This window comes from Arachis hypogaea, chromosome 1 (assembly GCF_003086295.3).
Source record: "Arachis hypogaea cultivar Tifrunner chromosome 1, arahy.Tifrunner.gnm2.J5K5, whole genome shotgun sequence".
Classification (NCBI taxonomy): Eukaryota; Viridiplantae; Streptophyta; class Magnoliopsida; order Fabales; family Fabaceae; genus Arachis; species Arachis hypogaea.
In genome coordinates, this window is record NC_092036.1 from 74,474,095 (window position 1) to 74,491,125 (window position 17,031).

A 17,031-nucleotide genomic window follows, 5' to 3' on the forward strand; every position below is an offset into this window, starting at 1 on the left:
TCCTCCACCTTCTTGGTGAGATCTGCTAGCTGCTTAGAGATCATCTTATTTTAAGCTAGCAATGCATCCATGTGGTTCAGCTCCATCACTCCTCGAGTGCTACTTCTTTCAGAGGCATAGAAGTAGTCATTCTCAGCTACTATTTCAATGACATCTATGGCTTCTTCAATGGTTTTCTTCTTGTTTAGAGAGCCACCTGATGAATGATCTACAACCTTCTTTGACTCATAAGAAAGACCTTCATAGAAAATGTGCAGTTGAACCCATTCATTGAACATATCTGGTGGGTATCTTCTTGTTAAGTCCTTGAACCTCTCCCATGCTTCATAGAGAATCTCACCATCTTGTTGCCTGAAAGTCTGTACCTTAGCTCTCAGCCTATTAATTCTTTGAGGAGGGTAGAATCTTGCCAAAAATTTGTTCACCACATCTTCCCAATTTTTTAAGCTCTCCTTTGGGAAGGATTCAAGCCACTTGGATGCCTTGTCCCTGAGTGAAAAAGGGAACAAAAGCAGCCTATAGACATCCGGGTGGACTCCATTATACTTTACAGTGTCACAAATTCTCAGAAAGGTGGTTAGATGTTGATTGGGGTCTTCTTGAGCACTTCCTTCAAATGAGCAGTTGTTCTAAACAAGGGTGATGAGTTGGCATTTTAGTTCAAAGTTGTTGGCATGTATGGTGGGCTTCTGGATGCTACTTCCACTGTTTCCTGGATTTGGATTGATGTAAGAGTCTAGAACTCTCCTTTCTTGCCCAGCATGATTTGCAGGGCCTTCTCTAGCATGGTTGTGAGCTTCTCCTTCGTGATTGTTTTCCAAGTTCTCTTCTATGTTGGTTTCAAAGTACTCTTCTTCTTCCTCAGCACTAACAACTCCTTTCCCTCTTTCTTCCCTCCTTAGTCTCCGGAGGGTCCTTTCAGGTTCTGAATCGAAGGAAGTTGAAGCTCCCCCTCTTCTCCCTATCATACAACTAACAAAACACACAACAAGAGATGAAATGAAGAGATTATTCTTGTTTGAGTGATTGTTAGTGTGAGTGATGCAAATTATCAAACAGTTAGTGGGTTAGTGAGTAGAATTGTAGATAATAACAAAGAAAGAAAGAAAACAGAGGGGGTATAGGTGTGATGAAGAAACGAAACAAACTGAAGGTAAACAACTGAATAAAGTAAACAAACAAAAGAAAAAAATGCTCAATCTAGTGAACTTCCAATTTAATCATTGTTGATACAAAATCAATCCCCGGCAACGGCACCATAAACTTAATGCATGAAAACTTGTCTCTCAACAAATTTCCCTTCGGCAAGTATACCGAATTATCGTCAAGTAAAAACTCACAATAGAGTGAGGTCGAATCCCACAGGGACTGATTGGTCAAGCAACTTTAGTTGGAAGAGTATGCTAGTTGAGCTAAACAGAATGTAGTTTGAGAGTTGCGGAAAATTAATTGGCAGGGAAGTAAATAGCAGAAAATAAAGTGCAGAATCTTAGATGGGGATTTGGGAAAATGAGCATGAAAATAAATGCAGAAAATAAAGAGAATAGGTAAGATCAGAAATGGGGAATTCATTGGGCTTAGGTGATGTTGTATTCTCCGGATCAAATTCATTTTCATCTCTTCCTCAATCAAAGCATCTATTGATTTCCTTGGCAATCTTAAGTGATTGGGTTCCAATTCCTTGGCAACCCAATCTCTCTAAGCTTGAACAATTGCCCAATTCCTTGATTTAATTGCTCATGGGAAGAGATAAAGTGTGGTCACTGATTATACCACATGTATTTCCAAATCAAAGTGTTGGAAGGATTACATGTCACTATATCCGCCCAGACCCCAATTTGGTCCAACATGAGAAAGCATTTCTAGCATGATCTCCTCATCCCTTTTCCAAGGCTCAGAGGAGATCCAATTATGGAGAGTTTCTTTTCCAAGACAACTAACCAATTGAATTAAGATCGAAAGCTTTCTAGTAAATCAAAAGAGAAGAAAGAAGAAGAGAAATGAAAACTATAATTGATCCATCAAATTACAACAGAGCTCCCTAACCCAATGAAAGGGGTTTAGTTGTTCATAGCTCCAGAAATAAAAAATGGCAGAAAAGAATACATGCTTAGCTAAAAGTGCAGAAAAGTAAATACAGAGGGTAGTTCTCCAAAGTGCCAAGCTTCTCTATAGTTCAAAACTACTCCTATATATACTACTTCTCTTGATCTTCTAGTGAGTTCTTCAAATCTTGGATGTGGGCCTTAGATCTTGAGTTGAAGTAGTTACAATCTTTAGTGGGCTCAGCTTGCAGAGAAGTATGAATTAGGCATGGGCGTTAGTGAAGTTAACGTTAAGTGACATTGTGGGTTCGAGAACGTTAGTGACAATCACATTTTTCACTAACGTTCCAACCCCATATAGCCCACGTTAACTCCAACGTTAGTGGCACCAACGTGACCACTAACATAGCCTTGTAAACCTTCGCAAGCATTATTGGGACTCACCTTTCCCAATAACGTTGCCTTATAAACCTTCGCAAGCGTTATTGGGACTCACCTTTCCCAATAACGTTGCCTTGTGCCCTTTGTTCCTACGTTAAAGTTCACGTTAGTGTAACTAACATGGCTCATAACATGGTTATGCCTCACCTTCGAGAGCGTTAGTGACACTTACCTTTGTCACTAACGCTCCAAGTGCCCCTACTCTCCACGTTAGAGCTCACGTTAACTAAGTTAACGTGGTAGTGAATGCCATCTCTAACGTTAGTGACAAAGGTGAGTGTCACTAACGTTCGTATTGTTCCTCTCTTCCACGTTAGAGTTCACATTAACTAAGTTAACGTGACTCTTAATGTGGCTTATTGCCAAATCGTGGAACGTTAGTGGTGTTCACGTTTACCACTAACGTTGGAGCTTTCTTTTGTCTCCACGTTAACTACCACGTTAACCTAGTTAACGTGGCAATTAACGTGGGCTTATGATGGCTTCGCAGGTGTTATTGGTGATCACTTTTCTCATTAACGTTGCAAGCTATTTACCATTCCATGTTAGTGGTCACGTTAACTAGATTAACATGAGTACTAACGTGGTTCTTCCTTGCTTCCTTTGTCCTGAAATCAAGCAAATAAAGTGCATCAAAGCTCTAGCCAAAGTCATAGGATTATGTATCATCAATTTATCATTCAATTCTAGCAAAAATTCTCATGAAATCATGTGAAATTCACAATAGTTGCTTGAATCAAGGTGTAAGTGTATTTTCATCCAAAACTTACCTTATTCACTTAGAAAATGCATGAAACTAACCTAAAAACAGTAAAGAAAAGGTCAGTGAAACTGGCCTAGATGACATGGCATCATTTTACACGCCTAATGGGTGCAGAGATGAGAAATCCTTGACACCTCAAGATCTGTGGACCCCACAGGATCCCCACCTACCCCACTTCTCTCTTCTTCACATAATCCAATAACAATATACCCTTCACCAATCACCTCAATCTCTCTTCCCCATTACCCCTTCACCAATCACATCCATCCACTCTTCCCCATAAACCCCACCTACCTTCAAATTTAAAATCTATTTCCCACCCAAACCCACCCTAAATAACCGAACCCATACCCCTCTCCCTCCACTATATAAACCCCTCCATCCTTCTTCATTTTCACACAACACAACCCTCTCTTCTCCCCCTTGGCCGAATACACACATCTTCCCCTCTCCTCCATATCTTCTTATTCTTCTTCTATTCTTTCTTCTTTTGCTCAAGGGCGAGCAACATTCTAAGTTTGGTGTGGTAAAAGCATAGCTTTTTTGTTTTTCCATAACCATTTATGGCACCTAAGGCCGAAGAAACCTCTAGAAAGAGGAAAAGGAAGGAAAAAGCTTCCACCTCCGAGTCATGGAAGATGGAGAGATTCATCTCAAAAGCCCATCAAGACCACTTCTATGAAGTTGTGGCCAAGAAAAAGGTGATCCCTGAGGTCCCTTCTAAGCTCAAAAAGGGCGAATATCCGGAGATCCGACAAGAGATTAGAAGAAGAGGATGGGAAGTCCTCTCCAATCCCATTCAACAAGTCAGAATCTTAATGGTTCAAGAGTTCTATGCAAACGCATGGATCACTAGGAACCATGATCAAAGCATGAACCCAAACCCAGAGAATTAGCTTACAATGGTTCGGAAGAAATGCTTAGATTTCAGTCCGGAGAATGTAAGGTTGGCGTTCAACTTGCCTATGATGCAAGAAGATGCACGCCCTTACACTAGAAGGGTCAACTTTGATCAAAAGTTGGACCAAGTCCTCATGGACATATGTGTGGAAGGAGCTCAATGGAAAAGAGACTCAAAAGGTAAGCCAGTTCAATTGAGAAGACTGGACCTTAAGCCTGTGGCTAGAGGATGGTTGGAGTTCATCCAACGCTCCATCATCCCCACTAGCAACCAATCCGAAGTAACTGTGGATCGGGCCATCATGATCCATAGCATCATGATTGGAGAGGAGGTAGAAGTTCATGAAGTCATCCCTCTAGAACTCTACAAAGTAGCCGAAAAGCCCTCCACCTTGGCAAGGCTAGCTTTTCCTCATCTCATTTGCCATCTATGCAACTTAGCTGGAGTTGTCATAGAAGGAGACATCCTCATTGAAGAGGACAAGCCTATCACTAAGAAGAGGATGGAGCAAACAAGAGAGCCCATTCATGGATCTCAGAGACACATGAGGAAGCTCATCATCAAAAAATCCCTGAGATGCCTCAAGGGATGCATTTTTCTCCAAACAACTATTGGGAACAACGCAACACTTCTCTAGAAGGATTGAGTCATGACATAAACCAATTGAGGGTGGAACACCAAGAACACTCCATCATTCTCAATGAGATTAGAGAAGATCAAAGAGCTATGAGGGAGGAGCAACAAAGGAAAGGAAGAGACATAGATGAGCTCAAGGACACCATTGGTCCTTCAAGGAGAAGACGCCACCAACACTAAGGTGGACTCATTCCTTAACTTCCTTGTTCTTATATCTCTGTTTTTTGGTTTTTGAGCTTCATGTTTGTCTATGTTTGTGTCTTTACTACATGATCATTAGTATTTAGTAACTATGTCTTAAGGCTATGAATAATTCCATGAATCCTTCACCTCTCTTAAATGAAAAATGTTTCTAATACAAAAGAACAAGAAGTACATGAGTTTCAAATTCCTCCTTGAAATTAGTTTAATTATATTGATGTGGTGACAATACTTTTTATTTTCTGAATGAATGCTTGAACAGTGCATATTTTTTTATCTTGTTGTTTATGAATGTTAAAATTGTTGGCTCTTGAAAGAATGATGAAAAAGAGAAATGTTATGGATGATCTGAAAAATAAAAAAATTGATTCTTGAAGAAAGAAAAGTGAAAAAGAAGCTTGCGAAAAAAATGGCAAAAAAAGAGAGAAAGAAAAAGAAAAAGCAAGCAGAAAAAGCCAATAGCCCTTAAAACCAAAAGGCAAAGGTAAAAAGGATCCAAGGCTTTGAGCATCAATGGATAGGAGGGCCTAAGGAAATAAAATCTAGGCCTAAGCGGCTAAATCAAAGCTGTCCCTAACCATGTGCTTGTGGCATGCAAGTCCAAGTAAAAAGCTTGAGACTGAGTGGTTAAAGTCGTGATCCAAAGCAAAAAGAGTGTGCTTAAGAGCTCTGGACACCTCTAACTAGGGACTTTAGCAAAGCTGAGTCACAATCTGAAAAGGTTCACCCAGTCATGTGTTTGTGGCATTTATGTATCCGGTGGTAATACTGGAAAACAAAGTGCTTAGGGCCACGGCCAAGACTCATAAAAGTAGCTATGTTCAAGAATCAACATACTTAACTAGGAGAATCAATAACACTATCTGAACTCTGAATTCCTATAGATGCTAATCATTCTAAACTTCAAAGGAAAAAGTGAGATGCCAAAACTGTTCAGAAGCAAAAAGCTACAAGTCCCGCTCATCTAATTAGAACTAATGTTCATTGATATTTTGAGATTTATAGTATATTCTCTTCTTTTTATCCTATTTTGATTTTCAGTTGCTTGGGGACAAGCAACAATTTAAGTTTGGTGTTGTGATGAGCGGATAATTTATATGCTTTTTGGCATTATTTTTGGGTAGTTTTTAGTAGGATCTAGCTACTTTTAGGGATATTTTTATTAGTTTTTATGCAAAATTCACAATTCTGGACTTTACTATGAGTTTGTGTGTTTTTTCTATGATTTTAGGTATTGTCTGGCTGAAATTGAGGGACCTGAGCAAAAATCTGATAAGAGGCTGACAAAGGACTGCTGATGCTGTTGGATTCTGACCTCCCTGCACTCGAGATGAATTTTCTAGAGATACAGAACTCCAAATGGTGCATTCTCAATTGCGTTGGAAAGTATACATCCAGGGCTTTCCAGCAATATATAATAATTTATACTCTACTTGAGTTTAGATGATCCAAACTGGCGTTCAACGCCAGTTCCATGCTACATTCTGGAGTAAAACGCCAAAAACACGTCGCATTCCAGAGTTAAACGCCAAAAACACATTACAACTTGGCGTTTAACTCTGGAATGCGACGTGTAAAGCTCAAGCTCAGCCCAAGAACACACCAAAGTGGGCCCCGAAGTGGATTTCTGCACTTAGACTTATTTCTGTAAACCCTAGTAGCTAGTTGAGTATAAATAGAACTTTTTACTATTGTACTCATATCTTGGATTTTACATCTTTGATCACATTTTGGGGGCTGGCCATTCGGCCATGCCTGGACCACCATCACTTATGTATTTTCAATGGTGGAGTTTCTACACACCATAGATTAAGGTGTGAAGCACTGCTGTTCCTCGAGTTTTAATGTAAAGTACTACTGTTTTCTATTCAATTCATGCTTATTCTTATTCTAAGATATTTGCTGCACTCCAACATGATGAATGTGATGATCCGTGACACTCATCATCATTCTCACCTATGAAAGAGTGACTGACAACCACTTCCGTTCTACCTTAGAACGAGGGTGTATCTCTTAGCCTCCATTCCGAAAGATCGGAGTCTTTGTGGTATAAGCTAGAATTACTGGCGGCCATTCCTAAGATCCGGAAAGTCTAAACCTTGTCTGTGGTATTCCGAGTAGGATCTGAGATGGGATGACTGTGACGAGCTTCAAACTCGCGAGTGTTAGGCATAATGACAGACGCAAAAGAATCACTGGATTCTATTCCGACATGATCAAGAACCGACAAATGATTATCCGTGCTGTGACAGAGCATCTGGACCATTTTCACTGAGAGGACGGGAGGTAGCCATTGACAATAGTGAAACCCAACATACAGCTTGCCATGGAAAGAGGTAAGAATGATTGGATGAAAGCAGTAGGAAAGCAGAGATTCAGAAGGAAAACAGTATCTTCATGCGCTTATCTGAAATTCCCACCAATGAATTACATAAGTATCTCTATCTCTATTTTATTCTTTATTTAGTTTTATATTCGAAAACCATTATAACCATTAGATTTACAAGATGACCATAGCTTGCTTCATACCAACAATCTCTGTAGGATCGACCCTTACTCACGTAAGGTATTACTTGGACGACCCAGTGCACTTGCTGGTTAGTTGTGCAGAGTTGTGACAAAGTGTGATTCACGTTTGAGAGTACCAAGTTGTTGGAGCCATTGTTGATGATCACAATTTTGCCTATCAGAGACAACACCCCAAGCTCAATAATATTTATATGCATGCCCATGGGGAACCGGAGAGTTAGAGTGCCCGGTCACATCTTACGTAAAGGGGTCAACAAACGTCTCAATAATAATCAAGTATATCTCATAAATATCATTTTCATTCTCAATAATAATTCATAACTCATCTCGTCATTCTTAATTAATCAACATCATCAATTTTCTAATACATCATTCTCAATACTACATTACTCTCATATTTGCCTTATATACCACTTTCATCCTCTTTGACAAATCAAGTACCATCTTCTCCAACCACAAATTACCTTTTAAAACTCTTGCTTCATCTCCAAGTTACCACAATTTCCTAACTTCATCCTATTACTAGGCTTACTAACAAGATCTAGGGCTAAAAGAATGAAAACAGAAGTTTAGAGGTTTTAATATGAACATTAAAACACAAAAATCTATGTTTTTGCTGAAACAAGAGCCACGCGTACGCGTGGGAGTGCAGTTTAGCCTATCTCGCATACGCATAGCCTTGTTCACCTACGCATGTATGCTGGACAGAAATGACCCTTCGCAAATGAGGGGTATGCGTACACCTACACTGTAGTTTGATCAGAAATGTCTAAGTTTGCAGAATTTCAATTTTACGTATAGAACTTCTGACGCGGATAAATTTCTCATTTTAAAACTTTTTAATTTGTTCTTCGAACAGCGTAAACTTCACGGACCCAATTTTCATGTGAAATAAGTTTGAAACAAATTGGGGGTCCAGACGCCAAGTTATAGCTCGCTGAAGTTCGGCCAAAAATCAATTTTACAAAAAACCCTTAAACCTTTATTTCACCAAGTTTCTTTCAAAAACCAATAACTCACACTCTAATTTCAGCACTAATTGTGTACAAAGCAGTCTCATACCTATTCCATCTCTTACATCACATGAAAATACCCAATTCTTAGGGTTTTCATCGTATACAATTTCACAAACCAATTTAACAAAATTCACAAGTCATCCTACTATCATTATCATCATTTAATATCCTCATCAATTATCACAAACAACATATTCTCACAGACAACTCAACATTCAACACCTCATAATCCACTTAACCAATTCCATAACACCAATTTAACAATTATCCTCATGACACATTATATATTATATACGAGAAATGAAACCCATACCTTGGCCGGTTTCTCCCTAATGCTTGGAACACCACAAATTATTGCCGTTTCACAAATACCCAAAGCTCCAAATAGTGTGCCAGACAGAATTCAGCTACCGCAGCCCAAATTTAGCTTACTAACACCACCAATTACTTCAAACTTCAGACATCTAATCTAATAATATACAATTTCATCATAATTCAACATAGGTTTTACTAAATTGGAAATTCACCAAGGTTTAAGATCTTCTTACATTACCCACGGACTAATGGAACAACACCCAAATATTGCCGCAAGATAATTCGATCCTAAAACATCAAAATATCATAATTTTCAATTCTAATACTCATGAATTTCGAAACTGAAGAGGGAGAATCTAGGTAAGAAAAATTGAATTTCTTTCCAAATTGGTTATTGGGATTTGTAGAGAATTTCGAGACGAATGTGTGGCTGCTGACGGCTCATTAATCGGAGCTTCGGATCAAAAGTTACTTGGATTGAAGATTTGGGTGAGGGTTTACATGCTTCTCCCCCTTTTCTCCTATGCTCAGTGTGTTTTCTCCTTTCGCTTTGGGGAAGAAAAGCTATGCTCTTCCTTTAAATATTGTTGGGTTGAGCCTTGAGCCTAATATATGCCCAGTTTGTCCGGTTCAGCCCGTTCGTCCCAATCTTAGGCCACTCGTTAAAATTAGTGTCAAAATTCTTATTGTAATTAGTTCTACCTCACTAAACCATAAAATTCTATTTTCTAATTTATTGGATTAATAATTAATTTATTAACTAATTATTCACTAATTTCACGTGTTTTACATCCTACCCCCTAACAGAAATTTTCGTCCTCAAAAATTCGCTCTCAAATATTCATATATGCTTTCATATTCAACCGACCTCTATTCATTCATTTTGCCATTCTCTGACTTCAATGTAATATCCTATTCCCAATTCAAGTCTAAGCTAAATTCGTTTGTCTCACTCTTAGCTTTGTTTAACTCTCTTAACGAGTACAAACTTCCTTACCCTTCAAGGGTTTTCTCTAAACAAAATCAATCTCAATTCTTTATCAGTCGTCTCAATTACTAAACAATTCCTCAATCTCTTATTCTAAGACAATCTGTTATAACCTAAGCCACACATTCTCACTCTCCATTCCTCGATCCTATGTCAATCCTCAGTTCATTCTCTATCACAATACTTCTTCCTCTTATCATTACAACTTTAGAGTCGCCAAAAATTAATGTGCTTCCGCAGTGCCACTCTGATTCTAAACCATTAAAGATTTAATCACTCGTCTACTCTACCAGAATACTCCTTTAGTCTCTTTATCTTTCTAACTAACACTATTGACCTTTACTCCTGCTGCACGAGTTCTAATCTCTTGGTTTTATTAATCATCAGGTCTATTACCGCCTCTATCACTGTTCCTAGTTTATTCGCTCCATCCCTCCAGCAGAAGCTTGCACAACAGTAGTATGAGAATCAATCGTATTACCTCACTCATGCCCACGAGATGCCATTTGGGTCTTGTCCACACCGAACAATGGATTTAAGATGATCAGTCTTAATAGCTTAAGTTTAGTGCCTTAGAGTCCCAAATGCATGCTCACAAACAAGTATGCTACACATATCAATCAGATATCCTAAGTAGCACATAGACACACACACACACAGAGTATGCACAGAAGTATAGTCAGACCATCCCACAGGCTCGATAGGAACAAACTGCTCTGATAATATAATGTAATACCCTACCACACAGAGTCTTATGCTTAAGTCATAAAACAGAGGTGGTTAGGTATTATGACCTCTAAAAGCAAAATTATATATATAATATAGTTGAAAGGAGTCTTATAACGAGGAGCCTTTGAAGGAAAGTTTTAAAACAAAAGTCGTAACGCTCACGTAAACGAAAAACTTGTGTACCAAGAAACGTAAGATAATAGTAAACTAAGCAGGATAGTATATAGGAGAGTTCTAAGGTACAGATACCAAAACTTCTGACTCGACTCGTGAAGATAAACCAACCAGAGCACCTAGGTATATATATATATATATACAAACATACATGAAAACCCTAAAAGACCCCAAGTTATAGCTTGCAGAACCTGCTTCTCTAAAAAAATCAACCCCTAAAAGGGATAAAACAAGAAATATACATATTGGAGATATAATCGTATCTATATGTACAACCGAACCAAAACATAAACCCAAAGGACAAGGATCTTTCGCTGATAGAAGCTCCCAGAATGCCTCAACGAGGTGCGTCTCGACCTACATCTGAGAAACAACAATATCGTTTGGGATGAGAACCAAAGGTTCTCAGTATGGTTAAGGTGCCCACATATATAATAAATAAGGTCCCAGAAACGCCAGAGGCAATCGTAGAACGCTGACACTCAAATTATAAAACTTAAAGACTAAAGTAGAAACCATAAGTCAAGGTGGATTTCTAGGGATTCCTAAATTAATCAAGTCTTACGCCTAACTAAATCCCTAACTTCTCTGCCTTTCCTTCATTCCTCCAACTTCGGTGAATTTACATAGACAAACAAACAAACAATGGCAAACACAGATATAATACAAGTAATATAGATAGCAAGTATAACAATTAGCATATTAAAATCATCTAGGCAATTCCAATTAATGCACAAACACGAAATTCAAATAATATGCATATGATGTATGCCTGTCCTATGGCTGTTGATATCAACTGTCAGTTACATAGTCAGCCCGACATATCCTGGTAGCTAACCGTGGACAGTCCCTTTGTACGCGCATCTCCAAGCTAAAAAATAAATCGTGGGACAAAACCCAAGCTGACATGGGAGAGACAACACTCCAAGCTCAACAATGTCCATGGGAAGAATCCCCAGTTGACATGGGGGAGACAACACCCTAAGCTCAATAATATTTATATGCATCCCATGGGGGAACCCGGGGAGCTAGAGTGCCCGGTCAAATCTTACGTACAAGGGGTCAACAAATGTCTCAATCATAATCAAGTATATCTCATAAATATCATTTTCTTTCTCAATAATAATTCATAACTCATCTCATCGTTCTCAATTAATCAACGTCATCCGTTGTCTCATACATCATTCTCAATATTACATTACTCTCTTACTTGCCTCATATACCACTTTCATCATCTTTATCAAATTAAGTTTCATCTTCTCCAACCACATATTACCTTTTAAAAATCTTACTTCTTCTCTAAGTTACCACCATTTCCTAACTTCATCCTAATAATAGGCTTATTAGCAAGATCTAAGGCTAAAGGAATGAAAATAGAATTTTAAAGGTTTGAATTTGAACTTTAAAACACGAAAATTCATTTTTGCTGAAACAGGGGCCACGCGTATGCGTGGGCCATGCATACCTATGGGAGTGCAGTTTAGCCCATCTCGCGTGCGCATAGCCTTGTCCGCATACGCATGTACGCTGGACAGAAACGACCCTTCGCGAATGAGGGGTATGCGTATGCATACACTGCAGTTTGATCATAAATTAAGTCTGTAGAATTTCAGTTTTACATACTGAACTTCCGACACGCATAACTTTCTCGTTTTAAAACATTTTTCATCTGTTCTTCAAACAGCATAAACTTCACGGATCCAATTTTCATAAGAAATAAGTTTGATACAATTTGTGGGTTCGGAAGCCAAGTTATGGCTCGCTGAAGTTTTTCCAAAAATTAATTTTACAAAAAAACCCTCAAACCTTTATTTCACCAAGTTTCTTTTAAAAACCAATAATTCACACTCTAATTTCAGCACTAATTGTGTACAAAACAGTCTCATACCTATTTCATCTCTTCCATCACATGAAAATACCTAATTCTTAGCATTTTTATTATATATAATTTCACAAACCAATGCAACACAATTCACAAGTCATCCTACTATCATTATCATCATTTAATATCCTCATCAATTATCACAAACAACATATTCTCACAGACAACTCAACATTCAACACCTCATAATCCACTAAAGCAATTTTATAACACCAATTTAACAATTATCCTCAACACAACCCAACCAACAATTTAATTCAACATCCAACAATCTATTCAACTTATCTTATGGGTCAACTAGCCTAAGTTTTTCTGACATATTACATATTATATACGAGAAATCAAAACTATACCTTGGCCGATTTCTTCCTAGTGCTTGGAACACCACAAATTATCGCCGTTTCACAAATAACCAAAACTCCAAATAGTGCCCCAAACAGAATTCAGTTACTGTAGTCCAAATTCAGCTTACCGACACCACCAATTCTTTCTAAATTCAAACATCTAATCTAATAATATACAATTTCATCATAATTCAACATAGGGTTTTCTAAATTGGAAATTCACCGAGGTTTAAGAGCTTCTTACCTTACCCAAGGACTAATAGAACAACACCCAAAAATTCTCGCAAGCTAATTCGATCCTAAAACATTAAAATATCATAATTCTCAATTCTAAATCTCATGAATTTCGAAACTGAAGAGGCAGAATCTGGGCGAGAAAAATTGGATTTCTTACCAAATTGGTTAGTAGTATTTGTAAAGAGTTTTGATACGAAGATTTGGGTTTGCATGTTTCTCCCCCTTTTCTCCTATGCTGAGCGTGTTTTCCCCTTTGCTTTGGGGAAGAAGTGTAATACCCTAACTTTTAGCACGTCATGATCATACCAAAAATAAGGAGTTACTAACCTTTTTTCTTTTATTATCTATTTAATATTAAGCCTTTACGTCGATATTGTGTTTCAGTTTTTAAGAAAAATCTAGAAAATTATTTTTAGTAATTAAAATCACATATCAAAGATCTTCAAATAATAATAATCACATAATTATTAATAATAATAGATGCTATACAATTAAACTCAATATGAAACTCGAATACAATACCTATCCCTCTGGATAAAATAAAAGCTAAAGCAACAAGGACGAAGGAACTCTATAAAAATAACAGGAATCACAAGTAAATCTACTAATCGTCTGCAGTTTCTTACTGAATCTTCGAATATGTGTCACTGGAAGGGTGGAAGATTTTGGGGTGAGAACAAACCACACGTTCTCAATAAGGAATGGAAATGCCGTAAAAGTAACGAAATAAAGTGCAAATAATTAACTTTACTCAATAAAACTATATTTTTATCAAACCCTTTGAAAATACTCTTGGTTCTACTTTAGCTAACCAATTACCTCTTTTTAAAATCTCTAAACTCAAAACAAATTTTAAATATAAAACTAGTCACATTACCCGTCTCTCAGCCACATAGTTAATACTCAGTCAAATAGTACAAGCAAGTCACAACAAGACAAACAGCACAATCACAAAGAAATAAGACAAACAAGCACAATCAAATGCAAATGTGCAACCAACATGATGCATGTCTATCCCTAACGCAGGCCATGAACTCATGTGTCGGTTGCCTACCTGCTCCCGACATTACCTGGGCACAAGTCCCAGATATGGCTTTCCAGATGCATACAGTGTGCTTATAAGTCGTACGAATAGGCCGTATACAGTGTGACTTTAAGTCATACGGCTAGGCCGCATACAGTGTGACTTTCCAAATCAATAAGCATACATCTGGAAAACAATCTTCAGTGTGTGGGTGTCCCCACTTTACATTTGGCACAAAGGCCCAAACAAAGTCGTATCTGCTCTCCTGTGGCAGACATTCCTTTAATTCATATATTTCTTTAATCTTTGTTCTCTGCTTTCCTGTGGCAGAGATTCTTTTAATTTATATATTTCTTTAATCTTTGTTCTCTGCTCTCCTGTGGCAGAGATTTCTTTAATTATCTCTCTTTTTTTTACTTTTTGTTCTTCTTCTTTTCTTTCTTATCAAATCGAAATCAAAACATAACTTAAAGTAAAATCCCTTTTCAAAAGATTGAGTTTAAAACATTATACTTTTCTTAATAAATCGATTCGAAAACAAAACTCTTTTCGTAATAAATCAAAATCAAACAATATTCTTAAATCAGATTTGCTTTTAAATAACACTTTAAATAAAGTCTTAGTTTTATAAAAATTCGGCAGCATTTCCCCTAAAATTCAGACTATACCACCCTCCTAGGGTCCCTACCAAATCATTTTAAATTCTCAAAAATTATTGATAAATCCAACAAATCATATCCATTGTCAAAGCATTTATAAATATGAAAGTTAACTAGTTTCAATATCAAATTATTTTCAACTCCCCATTTGTTACCAATAAATTAACCAACACTTTTTCAAACTCTTTCCAATAGTTTTAAACCTAAGTCATTCCTTACTTTAGAAATATAAATCAAACCTTTTAATATAAAACCATTTTCTTGATATGTGTAAATATATAAACATATTCTTTTCTCAACATAGAAATATTTCTCAAAATAAGCTTATAAGTTGGATTTTCAAATCAAAATCACATTTCTATATATTTTTATAAAAACTTGGACAGGACCTCCCTTAACATTCGAATTCACACCCTTACGGGCTCCTTCATTCTATCAACAATTCCCAAATCATTGCAAAAGTACTTACTATTATCAAACAAATCTCAAATCATTAATCAAAATAAGAAATTAACATGACTAGAAATTCCAGCAACATCCACAGCCTCAATCCAAATTCAATTACATATCACAGTTTAACAAACAACACCAATTAAACACCATTCACAACCACAATTCAACAAATTCACATTAATTAGTAATACTAAACTATCGTACATTATTTGCAATTATTCAATAAACTTTTTAGGCATTCATAAATTAAAACATTTAACTTTAAAAAACAAACTGCCTACCTCCGTATGAAATCAAATCAATGAAAATTCCGGAGAAACTTTCTAACCGAGCTGCTGTAGAGAAAAGCGTCAGAAATCGTGTGTGCCTCCTAAAATTTCAATTGGCCGAACTCAAGACGAAGGAAAGCTACGTCACCGTCAGCTTCCACCGATTAAAAGTAACGTCAACACATTAAGAAGGAAAATACGAATACTTTTACCAAATTAGATTTTTTATTGAAGTTATGAATCACAAAAAATTGAAGCCGGAAGTTCGGTGGGAGTTACGGTGCTCTCTCTCTCTCTCACTCCTCTCTCTTCCTCACCGTTTGCATGCAATGAATAATGAGACTGGTTGATGAAGATTAATATGAAGTGAATGATTAGGTGTCATGCCTAATTAATCTATGTTTATATATATATATATATATATATATATATATATAATAAGCAACTAGTGCTTGATTCGTTGCTTGACAAGTGTATAGTTTATTTGCTCAACAAGTGTCGAGTCTGTTTACATGACAAGTGGCACAAAAAAAGTTGGACAAAATAAGTATGCAGGGAGAAGATGTTTTGGCGGATTCTTTCCCAAAATGGATCGGAATTTGAACACAGAATCTGAGTATTTAAAATAAAAAATTGAGTGAACAAATTTTGAATTCTTTGCATTTCTCTCTTTCTTCTTTCTTTTTCGTGCGCTCTCTCCATCTGATTGATGCAAATAATGTAGAGTAAACAAATGGAATGATAGTTCAAAATGCACAGAGATTATCACCGACAAGGAAGAAGGAGGTCGCGGTGATGGAAGGAGTAACTGGAAGAGAAGATAGAGAATGATGGTGGTCGGTGCTATGGTTGGGAGAGAGTTTGACGAAGAAAAGATAAGAACGCGACAGAGGTTTCGAGTCTGTTTCCTCTGGCGAGTAGCAGAGATGAAGAACAATTAGTCAGAGCTGATGGTGGCTGTTGATACAGCATCGAGTAGAAAGAACAGCGGCAACGGTGAGTGGTGTTGCAGCCATCAGTGAAGAAGGAGCATCTGACAATAAGTTGACAACATTAATTAGAGAACAGAGAGCTCTCAGATCCTGCCGTCAGTGATGTTATAGAGGTAATTTCTTCAAAAAATCAGAAATTTATTTATATACATTTTAAGAAAATAGAAAAATATTTATTTATGTTTAATATGCTTATGTTTTGGCTGGAGGTTGAAGTTGGACTGGGTTGGGTTGGCAGAGGAGCTAATAGTGGTACGGCTGATTTGTAGTAATTACGACGGCACCCCCTCCATCAGCTTTGAATCATCTTCAGCTGGAGCATATAAGGTGTCTATTTTTATTTGCTAGGGTTTTATTGCTGTTTTATAATTGCAAATTATGTTTATGTTAGGTCCATGTATTAGATAATTTTATGATTTTTTTTAATTGTATC

The 17,031-nt window shown here is 37.2% G+C and overlaps 1 non-coding gene across 1 annotated transcript; it reads left to right on the forward strand.

The window, feature by feature from the left end:
• The first annotated feature begins 273 nt into the window (after positions 1–273).
• Positions 274–380, forward strand: LOC112711457 (small nucleolar RNA R71). The gene has a single exon (XR_003157498.1). It is a non-coding gene; the product is annotated as a small nucleolar RNA R71 (small nucleolar RNA).
• The last annotated feature ends 16,651 nt before the right edge of the window (positions 381–17,031 follow it).